This window comes from Dermacentor silvarum, chromosome 2 (assembly GCF_013339745.2).
Source record: "Dermacentor silvarum isolate Dsil-2018 chromosome 2, BIME_Dsil_1.4, whole genome shotgun sequence".
Taxonomy (NCBI): domain Eukaryota; kingdom Metazoa; phylum Arthropoda; class Arachnida; order Ixodida; family Ixodidae; genus Dermacentor; species Dermacentor silvarum.
In genome coordinates this window covers 251,164,078-251,190,272 of record NC_051155.1, presented here as the reverse complement: position 1 = coordinate 251,190,272, position 26,195 = coordinate 251,164,078, and the positions used below count along the sequence as shown (strand labels likewise).

Here is a 26,195-nt window from a genome sequence, read left to right as displayed (position 1 = left end):
TTGACGAGTATCCATTGCAATGGGGATATGCGGACCCACCAGGAATACTGTTGATGTATTGTGGAGGTACCGAGGAGTTTTGGTTTGTAGCCATTGGAACAATTCTAGCATCTTCGAGGCTTGTGTTATGGACAGAAATGCCGGGAATTATCTTGAAGAGAGCGCAGCAAATCGCGTCGCTGTTTGCGTGGAGTTTTGTTCTAAACATTGTTCTTCAGGCCGGACATATTTAGATATTGCGTTGTGGAGCACATTGAATTCAATATGTTCCCTGCGAGGTGCTGGTGCATAGGGACAATGATGTGCCGATCGGGGTGAGTGGATAAATGTGCCAGGAAATTGTCATTGAAGCGAAGTGAACTGGGAAAACTGGAGATCGAATTATGCAGAGTGTGTGCTACAGGTGTAACTCGGTGCATCGAGCATAGCAGAGAAGAGAAAGGACTGACTGGACTCTGTGAAACTGAAGTGGAATTACTTCAACAGATTCGTGTTACAGGAAAAATGGAAACGGTAGCCAGAGAATGCATGATGAACAGCGCAGTCAACGGCTTCACAGTTGTCAAGAGTGTCGCATGCATTTGTGCCTTTTTCACTTCTTCGATAAAACTAACATTTTGCATGAGTCATTAATGCATTATTTAATAGGAGAGTCCTGTGGTCTGTAGTATCCTTACTGATGGCCCCACCAGGAGCGGTAAGGAATGTATGCTTGCTTTTTTTTATATTTCACCATATGCTTATTGTTTACAGTGCAGCTTTCGTGTGTAATCTGGATGACAAAAATGGATTTATATGTATTTTCCTGTTCTGTGTGAAACCTCGCGTAAATGTCATATCTTGAAACTGTGAAAGGCTCCCATGTAGCAAAGCTGAGGATTGGCAAGTTGGTTGACGTGCATCGTGATGAATGCAGTGCAGTGAAACACGCCGGACGACAGAAAATACACCGTTCAAGTGCAATTTACTTGTCTGATTTGCTTGTGACGAAAAAAGTGGCAGTGTCACACGAAAGGTAAAGCATCGCTTGCGATAGCAAATTATTAGACAGCCATACGAAGTAAGGATAGTAGTTTTATTGGCCGTATAAACTTGTAAACATTCGCTTACTAATTTAACAAGCATGTGGTACCGGGCGCGCACAGGCCCACATGTTGGTCATTGAGCGAGATGTCAACACATCTCGCTCAATGACCGCGGACACTCGCTGTCAAAACACTGGCGTGAGGAAGCGCGGCGGCAGCAGCGAGCGAATTGACCTTCGTGCCGCCTCTCACTTCAACGCAACTAAGCGGCGAGAGCAAAGCGCACACGAAGCTATCAACCTGCGGCGCGCCTAGATTGTCCCAATCGAAGATCGCTTTCAACATAGGGCCCGCGCGGCCGCGCCACACGCAGCCGCCGCTGAAGTAGAACGCCCCGGCCCCTTCCCCGCTCTTCCGGTGCCTTGCGTGCGATGGCGTGCGAGATTGAGCCACCATCCTCGTTCACCCTCGCAGGCTTTCACTCGCACACAGTGTTCGGCGCGCGGCAATGTTATCGCACTTGGCCTTTATGCGGAACATCACGGCGAAGCCGACGACGGCAGCAGAAATGCGCCTGGAGTGTCCATATGATTGCTATCGCAATAAATCTGGACGTTGATTGCGTAACGAGATGTGCGTAACTTGCTCGCAGGTGTTTGGGGCGACGGACATACCGTGGCGCCGCCTGCCGTTAGCTCCTGATTAATACGTGTAAACGAGACTGTACTAGGGCCGTATTCTGAAACGTTCCACTTCGGCGAAATTTCTTTTTTCGCTTTCATGCGCGCGCTGATTGGCTGGTTGAGCAAAAGTGAATGACGTCGGGCTCAACCAGCCAATCAGCTCATCCAGTTTTGCTAAAACAGCCAATCATCGCGCGCCTGAAAGCGAAAAAGAAATTTCGCTGAAGTGGAACGTTTCAGAATACGGCCCCTATATTGTAAAGATTGCAATCTCGGAGGCCATGGCGTAGAGTGGGATCACGCGCCGGAGCGTCTGCTTCAGTGCTATCACGTGCTTCGTTTTTCGTCGTACTGCCGCGGGATTTCGGTTCGTTGTAGTAGTTTTACGCATTATCGCTGGTTCTTAGTTTTGATTTTAAGGTTTTATGCGTTGTATGAGAACATACGGTGTTTCTCGGTGCCCATGTGGGAAAGATTTTGCTCTATACGTACTGTTGGAGATTGGTTCTTTGCAGTGCTTTCCACAAGGCCTCGCACGGAGGGTTTCTGCCAAGGGGAGCGGAGCGACCCGGCGCGCAGCTCGGGGAGGTGGTTAGGTAGATGCTGTTTTAGCGGCCTCAGCCCAATGAATAATGACGCGCTGTAATTGCCAATTGTTTTTATTGTCATATATATACTTGGGAGATTATACGGAAGGTCACTGCTGGCAGGCGCGGATCCAGGGGAGATGTCCGGATGTCCTGACCCCCCCCCTCAGATTTCTGCATCGCCCCCTCGCTGACAGGGGAATGGCCCTGTCCCCCCCCCCCCCCCCCCCCCCCCCAAAAAAAAAAAGTATTGCCACCAGCATTCTTCAAAATTATTTTTCGCGAGTACCAGTGGTATGAGCCATGTAGAAGTAAACCTAGCTCGCTCACAAGCTTAGTTTTATTCCGTAGGGGTGTGGTGTCGCGAAGTTGCCGTAGTTATTTTTCTCGTGAACACCTTGGACCTCCTGGCGCCGGCCGTGCCTTACTCTTCCCATCGGTGGCGTCGAATGAACGAGGGGACGTGCCTTTTGCCAAGCACGCAGATGTCCGCTCGAGCGCCTTCGCAACTGATCAACTCAGTTCCCGATTGGGGTGTCATCGGTTGCCTCATTGGCTGTCATCGGTTCCGCGACCAACCTACTTAATGAAAAAGATCTCTCGCTGAAGTGTTCATATATAAATAATAACAACTAACAGCTAAACTAAGAACTTCGCATAGGCAACTTTTTTTTTTTAAACTGTAGCACTCAGTGTGATCACTGGTTTTGGCACGTAAAACCCCATAAAGAAGTGTGATCACAGTTACACGTTGACATTATCCAGTACGAGCACATCACGGTTCGTACGCTACAAGTTTTTCATTGTAACTTCGCAGTTTTATTGTCGTACATTAAGCATAGGAGGCTCAAAGCCGTCGGATCCGTTTATCTGAGTGGCCGTTCTCGCGGAGCGGGGCGAAGCCTCGAGCAGCGGCTGAGAAGTGGGGGAGCGTGACGTCAGCGGCCAACGCCAGCGCGCGGGCGTTGGCCGCTAACCACGCGTGGTTAGAGAAACGGGAGCAGATGCGCGCCTTGTGTAAAAGGATGACGTCGCGTGGGAAGCAAAACATGTAGACGCTGGCTCGCGCTCTCGGCTACTAGGCCACATCGTTCTTGTAGGTGGCGTCGTGAGTCTTTTTCATACGCGGTGATTCGCATATCGCAAACAACCAGCGTAGTGGTTGCCGCGTTGGAGCTCCAAAGCAAACGAAGGTGTCTCAGCCGAACACAAAGAATCTTCTTAAGGAAATCAAGATGTCCCAACAGAACTCTAAAGATGGACCCGTGCTTACGCATTTATAACAAACCTGCGACAGATCATCCCAAATTTTATTTTAAGAAACAATACACGCTAGATATACCGGGTGTTCAAAATTAAGCTTTATGGTGTTCTTAAAATTAGGCACTGGGAGGCACGTAAAGACCACCTGGGCAAATAAGTTATGTGGCCAGGGGGACACAAAGTGAGATAATAATTATTGCTGCCAGCAGCCGAATATTACCTAAAATTAAATAATTAACTATTTATCGACTGCAGTAAGTGTGTATGTTTGTATTGAAAAGTTAGAGGCAGCCGTGTTTCTACACAGTTTCACTTGATAGAATTCTTCTAGCATGTCTATTCTCCAAGATATCCAACTCCAAATTTTAATTGTCGTTCGCATGATTACGCATGTAAGAGAGTGAGGATTGGCGCAAAGCTCCTCCATGATGTGACGCGGCTGTTGGGTGCGGCGTTTAGTCTGACAACGCGGCGGAGGCATTGGCAAAGATAATAACTGCCCCCCTTCCCCTGACGGCTGGCGAAATAAAAGAAATCGAAGAACCCGTAACCGCTGTCGTAACACGCGACCGCGAAGCCTGTAAAGCTGGCGGCAGCTGCCATGCCGAGATAATGGCGCGAGCGGAGAAGCCGGAGGGCAATGCGCGTGCGTAATGGTGACTAGACGAGCGGGCATGGTCATTTCCTGGGCTACGCAAATAAAGTGACTGCTGATTTCCAAGTATTGTAAGTTTTATTGAAATCAAAAGCAACAACTACACCATTAACAACAGAAACCTTTTTAGCTATGCTAACGAATATTTCATATATACTGCCGTTTTAAGTTTGATGTTGTCATGCACGAATCTCATGACAACACTTCACCCATCAGGATGTCAATGCCCTAAAAACGTTCAAAATGCCTCCCTTCAACAGAACCACAAAGCATAAACCACTCCCGCGTCGATTCCATAACTCTTCGCAGTACGACAATAGAAATTTGGAGTCGGATATCTCGGAGCATGAACACGCTAGAATAATTCTTCCGAGCGATACTGTGTAGAAACACTACTGTCTCTAAGTTTTCAATACCAACATACCCACTTTCTGGAGTCGACAAAAAAAAAATAATTGTTTAACTTAAGTGAATTCGGCTGCTCACAGCGATAATTATCCTCTCACTTTGTGCACACCTGGCCACATAAGTTATTTGCACAGGTGGTCTTTGCGTGCCTCCCAGTGCCTAATTTTAAGAAAACCATAAATCTTAGTTTTGAACACCCTGTATTATCAGGCACAGCCGCCAAGCACATGGCTGTATTGGGTAACGTCCTTTTCCTTTATGCTCGGAGAAACCGATACCTGGCTTCGCTATAGGGCTTCTTCGTCTTTCTGGGGTTTTACGTGCCAAAACCAGTTCTGATTATGAGGCATGCCGTAGTGGAAGGCTCCGGATTAATTCTGCCAACCTGGTGTTCTTAAACGTGCACTACAACGCAAGCACACGGGCGTTTTTGCATTTCGCCTCCATCGAAATGCCGCCGCCGCGGCCGGGATTCGATCCCGCGATCTCGTGCTCAGCAGCGCAACACCTGAGCTGAGTGAGCCACCACGGCGGGCTACAGGTGTTGCTCTAGCCGTATAAAACGCGGGTTTATCGTGAGCAGAAACGGTGCATTTCGGTAAATGAGAAAGGCTACTACTATCATCATCATCATCATCATCATTGACAGAAGCTGACCCCCCCCTCAGAAAAAACCTGGATCCGCCCCTGACTGCTGGGCAGAGCACACGCAGAGCGCGCCCTTCTAGAACGTACTGCAAGGAACGTCAGACCTACAATCGCAGAAAGCACTCAACGGCCGTTAAACCTCGCTGGCAAATTTTAGAGCGTCGCATATACATGTACAAAATAACAAGATCCGTTCTCTAGAGTGAGGCTGTCGAATGCGTGAAGCGAGATTTACAGTAGCCAAGACTAATGCAGCCAGTCATGCGCGTGGTAGAGTCACATATCTTGCAGATTGACGGCCTTTAGTTGGTTTGAAGATGCGATGTTATCTTGTCGCAGATGTTCGGAATTTATTGGTATGTCTTAATTTTTCTTACTTTTATTTATCTATCTATTTATTATTATTATTATTATTATTATTATTATTATTATTATTATTATTATTATTATTATTATTATTATTATTATTATTATTATTATTATTATTATTATTATTATTTTACTTTCTCGCAGACAACGTCGGCACACGTATTTATCGCATCTTTCGGATAAGTCAGGTCGTTATCTTGCTGTATTATCTGTTTTTAGCGTAGAAAATTCCCGAAAGGAACAGAAAAAAAAAAAAGTGCGAAACTACAAAGTGAATGGGGAGTGGTCATATTCGTATGTTGTACTCTAAATTTGCGTAATTTTATTTTATAACTGTTTCATGTATAGTCAAGGCCGTCTTTATTTGCGCTGCTGATTAAACAAAAAAATGAAGAAGCGAGTCAAATGCTTCCTTTCTTCACTGCGGCAAACGTAATGCCCAACCGTGACGCGGCCGCATCTTAATGCTGAAAATATTTCACAAGCTAATTTACGGATAACAAAATTCCGAAGAGTGATCTCTTTGAGCCAACGATAAGCGACGTAAAGCATGAAATTATTTTTTAACGTATGTGCGTATGTTGAATGAGCTCGATGTGGTCACGCTTGTGCGTTCTTGTTGTCACTGCTTGGCCATAGCGGCACAATATTGTGCTACGAGACTGCACCAGAAACAAGCCACACGCGTTTAAAAACGGTGACGGCCGGGAATCGGCTATAGATCGCAGCTCACATATACTGTGTTTATTTTCATTATAGACAATTCAGATTATATATATTTATCGGAGACAAGATCATAATTTGGAGAACGCTTAAGCTTCGCCTTTAAGAGTGGAACGCGGTAGCATTCAAAGATCCCTGGCTGCTTATCAGGCTTTTTTATCGTATATTCAAATTAAAATTCGACGATATCCCGTCTGTAGGTTGTGGTTAAGTCGTACTTTATGATTTTTCTGACGGATTTTACTTTGAGAAATTCAATTTTTGTTCACTAACGCTTTGCACCACGCGAAGCGCCTGCCCATGTTTCGGGATGGTTCGGGATGATTATTTCCGCCAACGACGGAAAGCCGACGCCAGATTTTCTGCGACACGGGGCCTTTAACGCCATCGCGTTAAAATATCTCAACTGTTCTTCCAAATGCAACACAAGGCGTCCATTTTCGACATGTCTATTGTTTACGGCAAGGTGGTTTCACTGCGCAGCTCATGTGCGAGCGGAGAAGCAAACAGTTGAAATAAAAATAAAAATCGGAATGTCGAATACGAATCAAGAACATTTATTATTCGATTAGTATTCGATTAAATAATATGGCGTTTGAAAGTTTCGAATATTCGCTCACAGTGGACTAAACGAAGGTTACTGAGGCTTACAGATTTAAGTTATGCGAATGGCGGCAGCACGTAGGCTTCAAATGCCAACTTAGCCGGAAAATATCCTTCCTGCAACCTTTGTTACGAATGAGCCAACTGCAGAAATATTTTTACGGCATCAAGACATAATATATATTGAGCGAGGATGTGCAGTGGTTAATATATCGCAAGGTAAATTGCAGTAGTTTCATTTATCGCGTCCCGTCTGTTGGTGCTGCCTGCGGATCTGTTATCTCGATCTGATATAAAATGTTGTTTCCTTGTGATCTATCTCATCGTGCTCACGTCACGTCATTGACTCCTGGACGCAATAACATACATTGGTTTCGATATTCCATGTACTATTCGATGTGCATACATAAGATATGTATTCAATGTTCTAGTTCAATCCACCGTAGATATCAAACAGACGCAGCTTTTCATCACGATAGGTCTCAATTCTTGCCGGCTGACTTAACACTGGCGCTCAAAAGCGCAAGTGCAGTAAATGATGAATTGACGCAGATGATACAAAGCGAAGAAGCTTTGTATCATTCCACATCAATTCCACGTCGTCACGGAAGTTTGTAAATACTGAAAATTATTATAGCTCGCTCGTTCGAAGTCGCAGCCACGAGGTTAAATGCGTAGTTAATATAGTCCCGCTATCTGCTTGCGCTGCCTTCGTGTAAATATTGCTTCTCCATTCGGAAACGTGAGCAACACAAAAAGTATACAGCGAAGTTTTCTTTTTTTTTAACTAAAGTTAACTGCAGTGTCTTGTATAACTAATTGCTGTGACGTTATGATATATATTCATAACCGTCACCGCTGTATAGTTCATGTAAATGCAAATAGAGCCATATAGGACTTTTTATGTGGAATATGTGACATAAGGGCTGCACAAGGCTACATATGTTCTATATAAATAACGCCCCCTGACGCCCCCTGCTATATGCACCCAAGTGCCTATCACCGTCGGCCTATATCAAGGGGATAATTAGCGCGGCGCTTCTCACAGGAGACGTTTTAAGTAAGAAAGCCGTGAGAAGATAGGGTATGTGCGCTAACATGAAGCCTACAAGGCTATCAGGTGCGTACGCGTCATCTGTTGCTGCGTAGGCGGCGAGTGAGAATCGAAGTCCTCGAACGTTAACTGCGTAATCAGCCCACTCCACAAGAAGCGAACTATATACAACAAAGGCGGATAATCCGTCCGCAAAACAGAGCCGGCTTAGAAGAAAGATATCAACATTTCGGTGAAAAAGGCATTCCGTAAGTGGGGCCGTCGTCTTTCCCTCTGGTCGTACAAGCGGAGGCAATCTCGCCGTAGGCGTCAGCACGATTCCACGAGCAAAGACGAAATTTTCTCCCAGTAAAATTCGGTGACAGCATGTACATGGCTGCCACGGCGGCAAAAAAGAAATAAAAAAGACTCCTGACGATCTTGTGCAGTTTATTTCTTTAGCAGCGGCGTCAATTAAGCGTTTTGTCTTTATAATTCCGAGCGGGTATTTCCAGCCACGTACAGTGCGATCAACACCTGTGTGTATATAACACGTACGACTTTTCATCCTCTCCAGTACAATCGCCTGGCTTTGAAGCCGAGCACTTGTGGTTGCTGACGCTGGCACCTTTCTCCACACGTGTGCAGTGCACTCACACATAGCTTCTGCCAGTACTTGCAGCTAGAACGCCGGCAAATTAATATACGTCGCAGAGTGTTCCTTTTAACAGCGGGGACTGTGCCGTACGAGGAGTTTTACGTATCTCAGTTTGTTGTGCCCCACATATCAAAGACGTCGAAGTGCACGGTCCGCATTACTTTTGACTATACCTGATGCTCAGTAACGTGCGCCGAAACCTCCTTGCACGGGCGTGTTCCGCCTCCATTAGAACGCGACCGGGAGTCGAGCCTGCGGCCTCGGTACGTTCTGCAGCAGGATAGCCGTTGAGGCGGATGCTTATACGTGCCTCTTAGAACGATTTGTTTGCCGTTCGCTTTATATAGCTCGCTTCATCGCAATGGGAAAAGGCACGCAAGTCGGCGGTGGAAAACAGTCGTACAGCCCCCTCGCACTGCGCATCGGCCGGGATGAGCGAGTCCTATGGGTTCCGGTGTTCCCGTACAATTAGCCACAAGCCCAATTAAGACGGAAAATGGGCATTTCGTCAGAAATAAAAAATAGTTATGCAAATACATTTGAAATCTACGTGAAAGCGAAGTGTTCGTGAAGCCGTTTAATGAAATGCTATAAATTTGCCCGACCCGCCGTGGTTGCTTAGTGACTACGGTATTTGGCTGCTAAGCACGAGGCCGCGGGATCGAACCCCGGCCACGGCAGCCGCATTTCGATGGGGGCGAAATGCGAAAGCACCCGCGCACTTGGATTTAGGTGCACGTTAAATAACCCCGGTTATTCCGGAGTCCCACACTACGGCGAGCCTCTTAATCAGATCGTGGTTTTGGCACGTAAAACCACACACACACACACACACACACACACACACACACACACACACACACACACACACACACACACACACTATATATATATATATATATATATATATATATATATATATATATATATATATATATATATATATACATATATTAATTTGCCCGTTTCATTCCTGCGTATATGGCTTAAAGGAAACGGGCGCGCGCTCATGTGCTCCCCCGTACCCGTGCCACGCAACGTCACAACTCGTACATTGCCTTGTATTTTTTTTTTCGTCTTACTTATTTGAAATGTACGGCCCGCTTCGCTTCTTTACCAACCACCCGTTGTGGGTATACGTGCCACAGTATGGAAGTCATCATCGTCAACACGCGGCGATCATCAAAAAAGTAGTCGCTGTTGGCACGATAGAAGTATGCGTGCGATTGTGGCCTATAGATGTTGGTTCGAAAAGTATGCGTAGAAAGGTTTGCTTTATTAAATAAATTGTGATCTTGATGACGTATATACTTATATAGCTTGTTTTATCACCGAGTAATTTCGCAGAAAACAAGGCCAGCAGCCTGCGTCCTAGGACATCACTGCCAATCTCTGCTAATATCCATGCCGAATAGGCTATTCGGCAAAACGCGCAGCACCAGCCATGGCCAGGAAAGTACGCTAAGAAAGCTAACAAAGGCTGCCTTTCTTAGTTCACGCAAGGAAGCTTGGAATATAAATCACCTGAACCATACGGGACAATGACATGACAGAGAGAGGAACTGCATTGTGTAAATGTGTAAATAAATAAGTATCTCGCCCGGAGCTGCCTTTAGTCATCACACACACACAGGCACACACATACAGGCACACACACGTAAGAGTGTACAGATGGACTGTGTCTGAAAGAAGAGGAAGACGAAGAATAAAGGCAGTGTTCGGGCGACCATGTTTGTGTACGTCCGCAACCTCCTGCTCGCGTCGCATATATATATATATATATATATATATATATATATATATATATATATATATAATGTTTCATGTACTGTTCCCGACGAGTAGCGATTCTTTCGTCCTTGGGAACAGAGGAATACGACCTCGGCAGCTTTTGTACGTGATACACGACGCAAATATCTTCGTAATGTGTGCCGCATCCGGGAAAATGTGAGCACTTTGACGACACCGGGCAGCAGTGAGAAGGCATTGGGCAACTTTTGCACCTTGTATAGGGTCCGCCATCAGAGGTGTTGCAGTGGTGGCTGACTTATCGCAGGTGTTGAGTAGCTGGTGCCAGGCAGCCCGGTGGGCTGGCAACAATAAGTGACAACGGGATGGACGTCGCAGAACACATATTTACAGAGGCGTAACGTTAGAGCCTCTCTAGTAACGTTAAGCGACAAACTTACTATGCCGATAGTCATGCATCAGTCACAAATGCGACCTGCGCCCGTGCAGTTGCTGATTAACCGCGAACATCAATGTATACCGCCACCGGTTCTCAACACGTTTTAGTCAGAAATGCTGCTATAAGCACAGGAGTTGTGCTAAATTGCCACGACTTCATTACCGCTCGGCTTCGAATCCGCGATTGCCTGACATGTGAGAGTGAATAATTACAAGGTAATTGGTGAAGTAGTAACGTCACGCTGCGATTTGTCGTGCTATATAGTAATGTCCGTCTGTTCAAGTAGTCCAGCTGATATGACAGAATCGCGCTATCTGCCACAGGCGGTTTCTAATAAGATAGTTTCAACTATAAAAAGATGACCCGGAATTGTGGTTACGTTGCCTCGACAAATACTCACTGCATGAAAGCTTCCCACAGCGCTCTCAATGGGAAGTATATTCGACAGCGCCTGCCACCCAGCTGGTGGCACGCGACAGAGCTAGGCTGCAGTGCGGGATCCGTCGCGTGGCACCGCGAGCCGGTCTGGTTTCAGAGGCTGCCATCCCGACAAGAATGCGAACCTTGTTAGCGGCCATCATAGCGAGAAAACCTAACTAGTCAACGAATCTCAGCTGTACAAACTCCGAATGTTATTGTGCACGAGTGAAAAGCTACGTGGTCTCTAGAATAATAATTATACATTCAGAAGCATGGAAATTGTGACAAGTTCAGGCAAGAATTTAGACTAATATATATATATATATATATATATATATATGTGTGTGTGTGTGTGTGTGTGTGTGTGTGTGTGTGTGTGTGTGTGTGTGTGTGTGTGTGTGTGTGTGTGTGTGTGTGTGTGTGATATAACGCGCAGCGTTCATTCTCCTCTCGCTCATCTAACGCGGGCACAAGTCGGTCAAAATTTGTTAAACCTGCACCTATCAGCAGCTGGCTAGGTGAGCCTCGTCTCGCAAGAGGTTTCGCACCCGAGACAGTGGGCCCGCTCGGCGCGCACACCCGAAGCGCGGCGTCGGCCTTTCCCCTCTTGCACGTTCCTTTCACTTAAAAAAAGCGTTCGCACCCAACTCGCGATCGGATCGAGGCACCTTCGGGGCCGCATACTCGTTCCCCAGACGCATAAATTAGTACGCTATACAGAGCCGGCGGCTTGGCGTACTAAATAACGCCGCCAGCGACAGACGCAAAGGCGCGTACGCACCTGCGGCATCGTCTGCTATACGGCGGCGCCGCGCCGCGGCCGAGGAGGAGGCAGTGGGAGAGGAAGGAACTCGTCGGCCGGAGTCTGCACAGTCTGCCACTCTCTCGGGTTCGGTGCGACGACATCATTCGGCACGTACAGGAGCCGCGTTAAAGAACACGGAGCGGCAACCGGTCCATATCGCGAACGAGAGTCGATCGTCCGGCAAAAGAGAGCGCACTACTGCAGAGAAACTGCGTCCTGGGAGTGCCCCGGTCACGGCACCCGCGAGGAGGACAATAGAACGAGCCGTATGATATAAAACGAAACAGTAGTCCCGGACATGACATTTATGGTAATGAATGCTTCTTTGTTTCTTCTTTATCCCGGCAAGTGCGGAAATTGAAGCGCAGTCGGAAGCAAGACCAGCCTTTTGTATTGAGTGGTTTCGCGTGATAACCACGCGTTCGCAAATGTGAGCGGTTGCTAAGCGGCATCCCCACCTCCAGTTCGCTTCCTTCCAGTTTTCTGGATAATCGCTTATGTGCGACTGTATGGGAAACGCACCGGCGAACGAATAAGCGTTGCAGCCACCTTACTCTCCTTCTGTCGGCAAATAACATGACAGTCCATGTGTAATGCATGGAATCACAGATACGCCATTGTGAGGTACCGTAAGCGTAAACTGAAACGCGGTTAATTTTAAATGAAGCACGAGAACCCTTGCATTCAACAAATTCGGAGCCTGATTTGGCATACTGGTGCTAAACTTGCTGTGACTACAAGACTCAGCCTCCAAGCCCAGGTCTCCCCACTCTAGTTTATTTTGCCTCGTTCCTGTTATCTCATCAGTGGAGAACATAAGGACGCCGAACACACCAGCGCGTTCTAAAATATTAATCTCTGTCAAAGCTTGGAAGTAACGTTGTCATGCCCCTTTGGAGTGCAATTTCATTGGCACACTATACGGAGCTTAACTAACACGTAGGAGTAATGAAGTAAGAGCCAATTCTACTGAATGCCTGATAGTTGCCGATAGGAACAAGGTCTTTTGACATTCTTCTAAGTTTTTCGTCATGTCCTTGTTCAGATTCACTCGCAGATTTTCTCCTCGTGTCGTACCCCTTAAATACAGTGCGTAACATTCCCTTATCTGTATCTTCCCATGGTGATCGGAAACTTGACAGATGTTTCAATTGAATAAAGCAATGCATTACCGAGCGTCAGTCTTCCAACGCTTTGTCAGTATTGAATTTCCTGTTCAGTGATTTCAGTCATGTTTATTAGTTTGAGTTTTGCAGACTTGTACAAAATACGTCAAAAAAGTGTATTTAAGTTACTGATACCGCGCAACAAGGGATCTCAGCGGAATACTAAACACAGAATTTTTAAGAAACGTATTTGAGTAGAATATAGTAGAAAAGTGATACGCTGCTTTAAAGACTGATGATCACAGCGGGAAGATGGAGGCTTGAAGTGACCAACAGTGGCCGAGTAAGGGACGCGCCTCAGGCTGGATGCCAATGTTTCGACACTGGGGACTTGTGTCCGTCAGGGCAAGACTGTTAGTTTATCACGTTACTTTAAACAAATGTTCAAAATACCAGGTGCTACATCTAAAACGAAACTATACAAAAAGCTCGCGGGAAAAAAGCTCGAGGAAATATGTTTCTAGAAGTAAGCTTATAGAAGAATCACGTCTTACGAGTGAGTTCGTACGTCGCCCTTAATTATCGGTCGATCACTTTCAGCGCGCGCGGTTTGGCTAAGACAGGATACCGGTCGCTCCAGTGAGGCGTAGCGCTGCGCATCACGCCGCTCGAAATTTGATAGACCGAGGCATACGGCCCCTACCCGCGGACGACGCGCGGACAGCTCTCTGATGAGTCTTTGCGAATGATTCGCCTGCCAGAAGAAGAAGAAGAAGAAGAAGATGATGATGATGATGACGAAAACTTTAACTTTGGGGAAGGGGGCATAGGGGAGGAGCCCTTAGTCCAGGGCCCCTATGATGTCTTGGCGATGGCGTTGGCCCGGTGGATGATCGCCCGCAAGCCTCAGGAGTCCCACCGCGAAGGGTCGTCTCCCACTGCTCCATGGTGAGGATGGGTATGGGTGGGCAGTAAGGGAAGATGGAGGCGGAACACTCCACCGGGACGTGCACGTCGACGGCAAGGCTCCACGACCCGGGCAGATGTCCTCCGTGTACCGTGTGGGGTAGAGGATGTTGAGAAAAGGCTTGTTTCCAGAACAACCGGCTGCAGTTGCTTCAAATATTATATATATATATATAGTGGTTGATCCCTCTTTCATAGGAATCGGTAGAACACGAAAGTGAAACGTGTCTTCACAGAAGCTGTTTGCTTCGCGAACTCGCGGTCCGCTGCAGCGAAAGGCGCACGATTTGCGGGCCTTGTTGCAGGTTTGCTTAGCGCGCGGCGTCCTGTTGGCGAGTGGCTTCGGCGAAGGTGCGAGCATTCTGCTCCGGCTCCGTAGTGGCTACGGCAGCCAGTCGAGCTGCTACGCACGCAGTTGCAGGAATGCCAGTGGCAGAGATCGCACCGTGCGCCGCGAACGCGCGAAGGCATTCTGCTTCACGCCGGCGTGTCTCTCGCCGGAGCAAAGCGAGATTCGCCCGGCGACGTCGTTGCCTTTCTGCGCCTTTTAGCGCAGCAGTTGTCTTAGGTGGTGCCATCGCAAGCGAAGCAGTAGGCGATGCACTGCTGATGCACGTTGAAGCCGCAATCCGTAGGCGACGAGGCGCCACAGGTAAAGCTCACTTTACCACAGGCTAATCCGACGCTAACTGCCTATACTCGAGGCCACAGAAGTAGTACATGGATTTGTCTCATCTTCGGGATTGTGGACTTAAACGTTCTTGTGGCTTTGTTTATTGCGCTCTATATGCCTTCATTGCCCTAAATTTCAGAGCAATCTATACTTTTCGAAGCGTAGAAGATGCTGCGAACTCGCACAATCGTATACTAATTACAACGGTTCAGCTTGTCCAGGTGGCTAAATCGAAACGCGCCAAGCGTCTCAATGCACTGGCTTGCCTGCGATAAATTCATAATGGCGTTTTGTGTTGCTTGTCGATGCATGCATCGGTGGCGTAGAACGTCTTACCGCGTTTGGTGTGCGGACGCATCATGGCTTGCTCCGACGATCGAAGGTGTTTCGGCGGCTGCGTCTGGCCCCGGTGTAAAGGGTTGCAGACCGCCTTCAGGCTACAACTTTGTTCTTCCTACGTTGCCATCAGATGAAACAATCGACAGTTTTAGCAGAGTGTTGCTTAAGCTCCGCTAACATTTCGCGCACTTCGCTGGCTGCATGAACTGCGTTGATTTCGCTATTTGACGCGCGCGTCTTCCGGAGACGCCGGCCTGCGCTCTCAGGGTCGCTGTAAAACTACAAAGCCACGCCTCCCGCTGACAAAGCAAGCAGTATACGCACCATAACGCTCCGCTCGAACGGCTTCGTAGCTGAGCGTGGGCAGCGTTCTTCGTTCCGCTGCCGATGTGAGCGTTGTGCGCTGGCGTATTAGCGTTCCCGCTAGCGTTGCACTGAGCAGCTGTGCGCAAATCGTAAGGATAAGCCGGTCTGAGCGGAGCGGACCATGAACGCTCTGCTAAAAGTGTCTAATGAAACCACGTGTTTTCCTGCATTGCGACGTTGGAGGAAGACCGTACCGGATCGAGGATTTCCGTTCACCGTTTGAAGAACTGGGCGTCATCAAAGCGGTGAGTGGCATCGGGCCGTACCAAATGAGTCGTGTTTGGATGCTCAAGCTGCGTACCCCAGAAGCGAAAAATCGACTTGTGAGCAGCGGAGGAATTAGGGTAAAAGGGCGATACTGCGCTGTCATCGACTCTGTGAAGCAGCAACTTACGGTAAAAGTATACTGGGTCGCTTTTGACGTTCCGAACGAGGCTGTGCGAAAAGTGCTTAGCGAGTTTGGCGACGTGAAGGACGTCAAGCTAGAGGAGTGGAGCGTGCCAGGATTTGAACAGGGCGATTCGACCACGCGCGTCGCTCGTATGACCCTTCGTGACGGGATCACCGCGGATGAGTTGCCGGATCTGTTCAAGTTCCAAGGAGCCGCCGTTTTGGTAGTGGTGCCAGGCAGAGCACCTGCTTGCCTGCGTTGTCGAATGAAGGGGCACACCCGCCGCGACTGCCGAACACCGTGCTGCACTAAATGTCGCACTTTCGGTCACGAACGGCAAGATTGCGTGCTCACTTATGCCACGGTGATTCGCGCTATACTTCAAAGCGTCAGGAAACCCTTGATTTAATGGAATCAGAAGAGGCTGCGTCACCTTCCGGCGAAGGAAATAGCCAAGAAAAGTATGGTTGATCCCTCTTTCATAAGAATTGGTAGAACACGAAAGTGAAACGTGTCTTCACAGAAGCTGTTGCATGTTTGTTTCATGAACTCGCGGTTCGCTGCAGCGAAAGGCGCACGATTTGCGGGACGGCGTCCGTGTTGCTTTGCGCGCGGCGTCGCGTTGCCGAGCGGCGTTGAAACGCGCTGACTTCCCCGCGATAAATTGATAACGGCGTTCTAAGCCGCGCGTCGGTGCATGCGTCCGTGGCGTAATGGTTTCAATGTCTGGCTTCTGTACTAAAGGTCCTGGGTGCGACTTCTGCCATCGGACATTTTTAATAGTGTTTATTTTATTATTCAATACACAGTACTTCGTTGAATGTGACGAGCTTATAAAGTCACGAAGCCGTTTACACTTGGTCCATTATTTTGTGGCTACACCGTGTTGGAGCCTCCGCTGCGCGCTGTGACTACCTAAGTGCTTCCTGTCGGCGCTCGTTAGTATCACCATGCAGTACTTCACTTGACCGCCCCTAGATGGTGGCACGTCACATTCGTTACATCCGTTGCAGGAAGTCATTCGTGAAAGCCGGCATAAAACATTTTCGTGTTGTCTTCACTTCACTGCTCCTAGATGACGTCACGTTACATCCGTTGCAGGAAGTCATTCGTGAAAGCCGGCATAAAACATTTTCGTGTTGTCATCAGCATTTTTTGTCCGCACTGCACGCAGGCTCCAGAAGTAGAACTTTTCCTAGTTGGCATTTATTGTATGACATGTTTACCGCTACCGAAAGACGAGGACAGCGAAAGAATCATGAAGGCACAATTTTTCTCGGGTTACTACAGGCTACAAAGTGGCATTGGGGAGCAATAGGGTCAAAAAATACTTGGAAGTTATGGAAGGAGGACTAGGTAATCTGGGGCAAGGAGAAAAATAAAATGTTGTTTATAGATAATATATATCACCGAGCTCTAGGGCCACATTAGTTTCAATGAAAAGTGGCAGTGAGAAAATTGTAGAGCAACATGAGAAACTACCGATACACCTTTCTGGTGCTCAATACGTGCTACATAAAAGTGTTTTTCCGAGCGTGTAAGAAGCCCGCGAATACACGCAAAACTGCCATGCGACTGGCCGCTAGAGGCACTTTGTGTGTATTCGCGGGCATCTTTCACACTCGGAAAAACACTTTTATGTAGCACGTATTGAGCACCAGAAAGGTGTATCGGTAGTTTCTCATGTTGCTCTCCAATTTTCTCACTGCCACTTTTCATCTACTTATAATATTTGAGAAGTTGATAAATTAATTACGAGTAATTATCTAATTTGGCGGAATGCAACAAATACTCTGAGTATCTCCAAACGACGGCAAACAGAATTACCTTGGTTCTGTCCAGCAACGTGGCATTTGCATATTTTTAAATCTTGCTGCATGATAGCTGGGACACCCTGTATACTCGACATCCCTGTATAGACGTGGACATTTCAAACACTCTATTTTGTCTTCGCGCTCTATGCGTACGTGCCATCATACTCGCTGAAAGCTAGTCGGAACTTTCAGACGCAAACATTCTGCGTACAAAGCTTTCCGTTATCGCACAGCATTACCCATTGTGCCACTAAAGACCGTGCTCAATTGACCTTTCAGAACCACAGGAATCTTTTTGCTTAGACGCACGGAACCTTGATAGACCCCACCAGTCCTTGCATACTACGTATCTAGGTTCTTCTAGCGACTATCCTCTACGTGTCAGTTTCGTCGCTGGTATCAAGTTGACTGGGATGAGAGCTCAATACTTCTCGCTTCCGTGGCTACTTGACTGAATAAATGGACGCTCAAACAGTGCGCATAAAGAACGGCAACCATTCGGGCACTGAACTACGTCAAAAGGCCCCCCAAACGGCAACTATCGTGCTCCTACTGGCGGCCCACAGTGCAACGCGGTCGCAGGTGACCTTGACACGTCATGTAGGCAACAAGATGGCTGCCATAGGGCGGCGTCGGAGTTCTTCCGTCGCCGGCAGCGTGTCGCTCTCTCGCCGCCGCGGTGGAAACACCTTGCGACGCGTTCGCGGCACATGGCTACTCCGCGGCGAACGACCGCCCCGAACTACGACGCGCCGAGCGACGGGCACGTAGGCTGGCTCGCAGGAAGGAGAGGAGAAGGCGTACGTCGGAGAGGGTCTGGGAAGCAGCGGCGACCTTCCGCCGTCGTTCCTCCTTGCTACATTCATCCCGCCTCCCGCGGTTCTTCATGTTTACTTTCGCCCAAGTCCGGCTGGCACTTTCGAAAGGTATAAATAATCGGCCAGAAACGAAATAAAACAAGACTCGAGGTGGCGGCGTGAGGCGCGAGGGCACACAACGCCACCGCCTGCTTCAGAGCGCGCCCTCTCTCTTTCATAGCGCGTTTCTTCGTCTGGCCCCGTCTTTCCACGACGGCGTGTGCTTCCTACCCCCCACCCAGCCTGCTGCATAGTTTTCTTAACATTCCACCCCCCGTCCTCCTCCTTGGTGTGCGATGTGCGCTCCGGTCGAACGTCCACGTCGAGACAGTGGTGGCCGGCAAGCGTGAGCACGCACACGTGAGAGCGTGGTTTCTCTTCTCTCGACTGGCCCACTTCTTGGCGAGACGGATATGTCATTTTTGTGGCTGTTTACAACGTCGTGTCCGCGCTCGTACACGCACCACCACACTGGCCGGCTCTCGGGGGTCGTTAGGGGGACAGACCGCGCACTCTCGCGCTGTTCGCGGCAGACAGCACGGAATCTTGACGCGTCCGGAGGCTGACCGTCGCCTCCCTGCCTCTTCTCTCTCTCTCTCTCTCTCTCTCTCTCTCGCATCTTTTTTTTTTTTTTTTCTTTCCGTGACGTGGCGCGCTTTTCTCAGTTTTTCCAATTTTCAGACGCCCGCTGTAGCGGCTGCACGGCGCAGGCTATCAGGTGTGAACGCGGAGCGGGAGTGCCTGAATCGGGTCAGTGAGGCTCTGGGGTCAGTGTGGCGTCTGCACCACCTTGCAGGCTCGAGCGCCTGCATGTCGGATACCGGATGGGCCAACGCTTGTCAGTGGTCGCTCTCGACCAAGACGTTGGCCCGCGAGGTGCGCTTTCCTATCTGCAGTCTATAGTGTGGTCGTGTCCTGACACGTATAGGGCCCCACAAATCTTAGCAAACTAAGAAATTTTAAAGAGGCATATGATTCTTGTCATGCGTGCACAGTACAGCAGAGGAAGTAACGAGGGCCCCCACGAGATTCGATAAGCCTGACGAATTACACGTGTGACGTGACGTGCCGGATACAAGACACGCCCGCATAGCATATTGCGCTGGCGTGGCAGAATTCTGGAAAAACAAAATAAAAAACACGACAAAAAAAATAAATAAACATCGAGACTGTCTAGGATTGAGGGAAACAGAGTTGGAAATGCCGCCCCACTTCGCAACAGGAGCATCAGCCGCTGCTGATGGTGAACGCAGGGGGATCTGGGAAACCTTGTTCGTTCGCTTAAACTTTCGTGCTCTGCGTTCGCTCGTAAATACCAGTGCTCTCATCAAAAGGATCAATGACGTTTCTGCTTCCTACGCTTTCGGACGGAGCAGATCTTCCCTTGCGCGCTTCAGGGATGATGCCCTTTGCCACGTGGAGCCTTAACACTTTCGTAACGCGATTAATAAGCTCTGTTCGCGACTCCGTTCTGGGCTCGATTTACCACCCCCGCTGAGCGCTCTCATATCCCCGAGGATTAAGAGCGTGACCTTGATGGTCCACACCTATGTTCGGACGGCCAGCTTTGGCTCGCCGCGCATGCAGCGCATATTTGGCCCATTGAGCTCAAGCCGACTGCTGCCATTGGGCACTGTTCAGCAGGAATGCGTGACGTCACGGCATGCATCATGTGGCATGGGCTTCATCTCGTTGCGTTCTTCTGAAGCATATCCCGCGGCCTTGTCCGTGCAGTAATCCAATCTCTCGGCTTCCCGTAATTCATTTACGCGCTCGTAGCCGGCAACGCGTGGTTGCCTCTGGTCCTGGGCTTCCCCTTTGTTTATTTTGTTTGTTCACGTTCCTTCCTTACTCCCCTGCTCGTGTGTCCCACAACCTCGCCTTTCCCTCTATATTTATCCACGTTCCTTCCTCGACTCCTTCCTTTGCTCCGTCTTTTTTTCCCCTTCTTTCTTTCATGCTCCTTCGCGTCGTCCTTTCCTGTATCATTTCTTCCTATTTCCTCTTTGTTTTACTCCCCTCATTCATTCCTCACTAACTCCTGCCTTTCTTTTCATTCCCTTCTGCAGCCTAATATAACGGATTGGGAAAAATTTAGAAAGCATCTCTTTGCAGATGGGCAGATAGAAGGTAGTGGTCGGAAGGCGTGCGACCAGCACACTCGACCAAGAGCGTCACTCTGACGGTGGAACACTCCGCGGTAGACCCACATTAATTATTACACTTATGGGACTGCCGCAGTGGCCTCACAAAACGCTGGAAGCGTGAAATACTCAATAGAAAACTCAGAGCAAGAATAGAGGTAATTGCAAAACAAGCAAATGATTATGCGCAGAAACTAGAAACAGAAAACTGGATACAGCTCACTGATTCCTTAAGGGGAACACCTCGACACAAAGGAACATACTTAGAAGTATGTTAGGCCCGGGAGCAACAAAATCGGAATCGTCACGCGCCCTTGAGACCATAGTGGGAGCAAACTCAAAGAAAGATACATAGAGGAACCAATTAATCAGTCATACTCGAAAGCATACGATGGACCTCGAAAGAAATTATGGACGCCCCTATAACAGAAGCAGAGCTTTTCGCAGCAACCCAGGTAGCTAAGAAAAATACAGCGCCTGGGAAGGATAACTTAACGAACGAAATGCTACGGAATTTAAGTTATGAACAAATTAAGAAACTAACTGAACCCTTCATCAGAGAGGTGTGGCCAACCGGGAAAATTTCCGAACAATGGGAAGAGGCAGAAATCATTTTAATACCCAAACCCGACAAATCTCGTTACATACAAAAATCAGGCCGATCTCACTCCCGTCTTGCCTGGGAAAACTTTTTGATCGAGTCATCCACGCAAGACTTACGAACTTTATAAAGACCAAAATCTGCTGTCAAACTATATGTATGGTTTCAAGCCACACTTGTCGACACAGATGTCTTCCTAAGACTGAAGGAAGAGGTACTGAGCCACATTCCAACAGAGAGTGAACATCTATACCAGCGGCCCTAGACCTCAAAAGCGCATGCGATACCAACGCGCACAAACCGATATTTCAAGAACTTGAGGAAACCAGGTGCGTTGAAAAGACCTATATTTATATCAAATCCTTCTTGGGGCTTACAACAGCCACTGTCGGCATAGGCGAATCCTTATCCGACTCCAGTACGCCAAATAGGGGCACACCACAAGGTGCTATCCTCACACCCCTACTATTCAACTTGGGTATGAATAACCTAGCTAGCCCATAGGTTGGAAAAATGTCCAAATCGGCATTTTGCCCTTTATGCCGCAGACATTACTCTTTGGGCGACAAAAGGCTCAATCGGAGAGAAAGAACGAATACTTCAAGAAGCAATAAACATAGTGCACGAGTTTCCCACTGAGAACGGAGTGAAATGTGCATCTGAACAATCAGACACAATACAAGAACAGACCACACCCTAGAAACCCTAAAGACTTCGGTCAAACAAATCACCAGAATGATAGAAAGAGTCACGCGGAATGGAAAAATATTAAGCGAATCAAACGCAATAAGACTAGATCAAGCTGTTGCAATAAGCAGAATGACGTACAGCCTCTCGTAACAAGAACTTAACCGTAAAGAGACAGAGCAGGCAGACATCCTAGCACGTAAGGCGTACTAGACCACCCTGGGTCTACCGCTGGTGACATCCACAGAGAGACTCGATGCTCTCGGGGTGTACAAAAGCTTTGAAGAACACAAAGCAATGATAATTCCATACTGGTCACACAACGAGAACGCTTAAATATGTCACAGGAGGGCAGGATGGTCTATAGAAGAGCTGGGATACCCGTTTAACCCTCAATACTGCAGCAGCGAACTGGTAGACATACCGAAGGAGATGCGAGAAAAACTCAAGATCTCCCCCATTCCCCCAAAAATGAACCCGAAATTTCATGAATGCAGGCGTAAAGCCCGAGCCCCACAATTAGAAAAACGATTCGGCAATAACCCCGACACAATATACACAGACGCAGCACGGGACATTAGGGGACACGTTATCGCTGCTGCTTCGAGACCCTCCGGAAACCTAAGAACCGTGACAACAGCTTCGGTCCGCACAGCCTGCACCAGAACAGCGGAGGCGGCTGCAGTAGCCCTGGCGATAAAGACACGGGAGGGAGAAGACAGGCCCGCCTACGTCCTCACGGACTCCCAGGCGGCCTGTAGTCTCTTACTCCAGGGAAGAATCCCCAGGATCGCCCCTAACATCTTGGGCGATCGACTAAGACCAGAACATCACATTGTATGGTGTCCAGGGCATGTTGGTGTCAGTGGCAACAGAGGGGTAGACGCTCTTGCTCGCAAGACTTCCATCCGAGCAAGGAAGGAGACCACAATCGAAAACAACAAGCAAATACTAGCGTGCGATATCTTAGAACATCAACGTAGTTCACGCCAAGAACTCGCCGCGCCAAACCCAATTAACAGCGGAGGAGGTTCGGCTCTACAGAAAAAAATCCAGACAAACACCTATACCCACATCAGGGGCGGTGGCATGCCATTTGGCTAACCAGATATGCCAATCAATGATGCCCCTGGTGTAGGGGGACGCCATCTTTGCTCCTAGTGACATGGGAGTGCAAAACACGGCCCCAAATGCAAATTCACCCCAATTAGCACAAAATTCTTTTAGGGAACCTTGGGGTAGCTATCTTCGCCCGGACTGACCTGGAGACTCAATTGAGCCTCCTCGACCAGGCCCGGTGCGTGGCGGTGGCCACTAGAGTCCTTGACTGAGGCCCCCATAACTGTATTTTCCCTCAATAAAGCTATCTCTCTCTCTTCTGCAGCTACTTACTTCTTCATTTGTTCCACTTATATTCCTCGTTCCATATTCAACGAGTGCTCCTCACAGCCAAACAATTTATCTCGCTCTGTGGCCTGACCATGCACAATGCGAAATGAAGCTCGGCGCAAGGCTACAGACAGGTACAAAAAGTCGGAGCAGTTGGGACGGAGTGGCGGAAGGCTCATGCATTGATGCTGACTTTGCAACTGATACATATTGCAAGTCCAGCGTAAGATAGCTTATCATCGCACTTATCTTCTTTATCGGAGATATATAGGGTGGTCATTTATGAGTTATACGGAATTTTAAAAGATCGCCTGTGGCAGATAGCATATTTTTTTGTTGAGCTGGATTATTCGAAGAGTCGAACATTACTAGCACGAGAAATCGAAACACATAATCAACTAATTAACAAAACTTTGATTAGTTCACTTCTTAAATAATTACTTTACGGCACATATTGCAATTTACGAATTGTAGCCGGAGAGTTTACAAGACGTATCACGCCACTTGAAATGAATTTACAGGATGACAGAAGTTTCGAGATAATATTTCCAAAAGTGTGGGACAAAATACATGGGCGTTCAAGTTACTTTTTTGTGCTTCAATGCATAAAATAGCATTTGTTAAAATGTACGTTGACCAACAGTGCATTTTTACGGCGAGTACGTTTGATGGCGCATATCTCCAAACTAATGCCATGCTGGAAATTTATTCCAAGTGGATACGCCTGACAAACTCACCAGCTACAATTCGTAAATTGCAATATATGTAAATTTTAGTTTATGTAATATAAATATGTAAATATAAGTAAATTCCAGTAAATTTTAGTTAATTATTTGGATATGTACTTCGATCTTTTGTGCAAGTAATGTCCACCTCTCTGAACAATCCAGCTCAAGGACTAGAATGATGTTATCTGCAGCAGGTGATTCTTAAAAATTCCATAAAAAAATAAAAATGATCATCCCATACTCAAGCGAAAATTCGACTCAGTAAGCAGAATACGTGTGACTAAACTTTGTTATCCAGCAAAATAGAACGCGTGGTTAGCACGCATTTCTTTTTCCCAGCCAACCAACTCCGATATATTTTTCTTCTTTCCTCGTTTTATTCGCCTTGAGCCGCCTGCCTTTTCATTTTTATATTATTGAAATGAAAGAAAGAGATGTAGTCACCCTATACTGGTGACGGTTACTCCTTTTCGCTCAGAAGAAATAACAATATCACAAGAATGCATATGTAGTAAGAAAAGGAAAAGCAACAACGTCCTAGGGCCAAAACTCAACAGCACACAGTCCTATACACACGCCAACATATAGATATAAACGGCGAAAGAAAGTCGCACCACACTGTGTTCGTATTCGTAAAAACAGTCACAAACACACACGCAGCCGCGATGCAGTCTGCGATGAGCAGGTAAACAGATGAGGAATGCACACTGATAAAATAATGCACGCCCAGAGATATTACAGTCAAAAGTAAGCTGCAGCACAGAATACAAAATATATGACACGCAATATACAAGCACTCATAAATACAAATAATGGAAGCAAGTTGTAGGTATACATTGTGTTACTTCAGTGCGGCCTCAAGTACTCGTTCGTTAAGCATGCCTGTGTCTCCGAAAAAAATGTTCGAGTGCGTTCAATGATTTTCTCTGTGTTATTTTCGATGGCCAAGGACCCAGCAATTTTGCGAGTGAAACGGTCGGGGAGGGTTAATAGAGTGCAGCTCTATTAACCTATTACCTATTACCAGCTCTATTACCTATTAATCTTGTTCTAGCTGCCGTCTATGCGTCGAGTGTCTGGATCATTGGAGGAGTAGATGACAAACATCCTCATCGTTGTTGCCACAGGCAACGACGATGAGTTACCAATTGCTAAGTTACCGGCAATGACTCGTGAATTGTGCTTAGGGTGCACATCAAAAGGCATCTGATTTGCCAGAAGGTAAATAGCAACGCTATATCAGTTAAGACTCGTAAAGCACTCTTTCAGAACTCTATACTTTCACTGACTTGGCGGGAAAGAGTTTATTACCAGCTGAGAGAAAACAAAACTTAATTTTTCTTTCCCTTTTTTGCACCGAATACTACTATCGCGAGCAGAGCTTTAGTAGTTAATCTAAAGATTGAGGTATAATGCAGGACACGATTAAAGACTCCCCCGGGACATTCAAGTACTAACACGATGATCAATGCACTCCTCATTAGAATTTTGTCACTAGTATTCAACCACTCGTAATAAAAAGATCATTGCATTGCATTATGATACGAAAAAACGTACTTGTCCAGTACTACTAAATAAAAAAAAAACGAAAAAAAAAACGACATGGTCGAATGACATGGGCGGTCGAAAGGTTTCGTTTTATCCACTCTGCGACGCCCGCGCATCCACTCTGCGACGCCCGAGCACTCGCGTTTCAGTAGCTTCGTTATCGCGTAGTGCTGCGCTGGTTTTGCTGGCTCGCGAAACTCACACAAGCTGAAAGTAGCAGAGAATGCCACGTCTATGTGATCTCGCGGGATTCCCGAACGTTCCTCGCCACTTTACCAAGAGCAGCTGCAGCGGCGAATCCTCCTCCCCGGTGTCAGTGTCGCGTCACGGAGTTCAAAATATCTTCGCGTATTTTGGCCGTTTTGGTGAAGAAACAGTTTCTAAGTTTGCCAAGTTGAGTCTCTCGTTCCTACATATAGGATACAATGTAGCCCTTCTCTATGCACATAAACAATTATATAGACTCTACAAAAAATGCTATCAAAATAGATGTCGCAAGGAGGTGGTGCAGGAACTAA

The 26,195-nt window shown here is 47.5% G+C and overlaps 1 protein-coding gene across 1 annotated transcript in view; it reads left to right on the top strand.

The window, feature by feature from the left end:
• LOC119443144 (conserved oligomeric Golgi complex subunit 1-like) overlaps positions 1-26,195 on the top strand; it is a 91,374-nt gene that overhangs the window by 59,487 nt on the left and 5,692 nt on the right. The gene's annotated exons all lie outside the window — the stretch shown is intronic.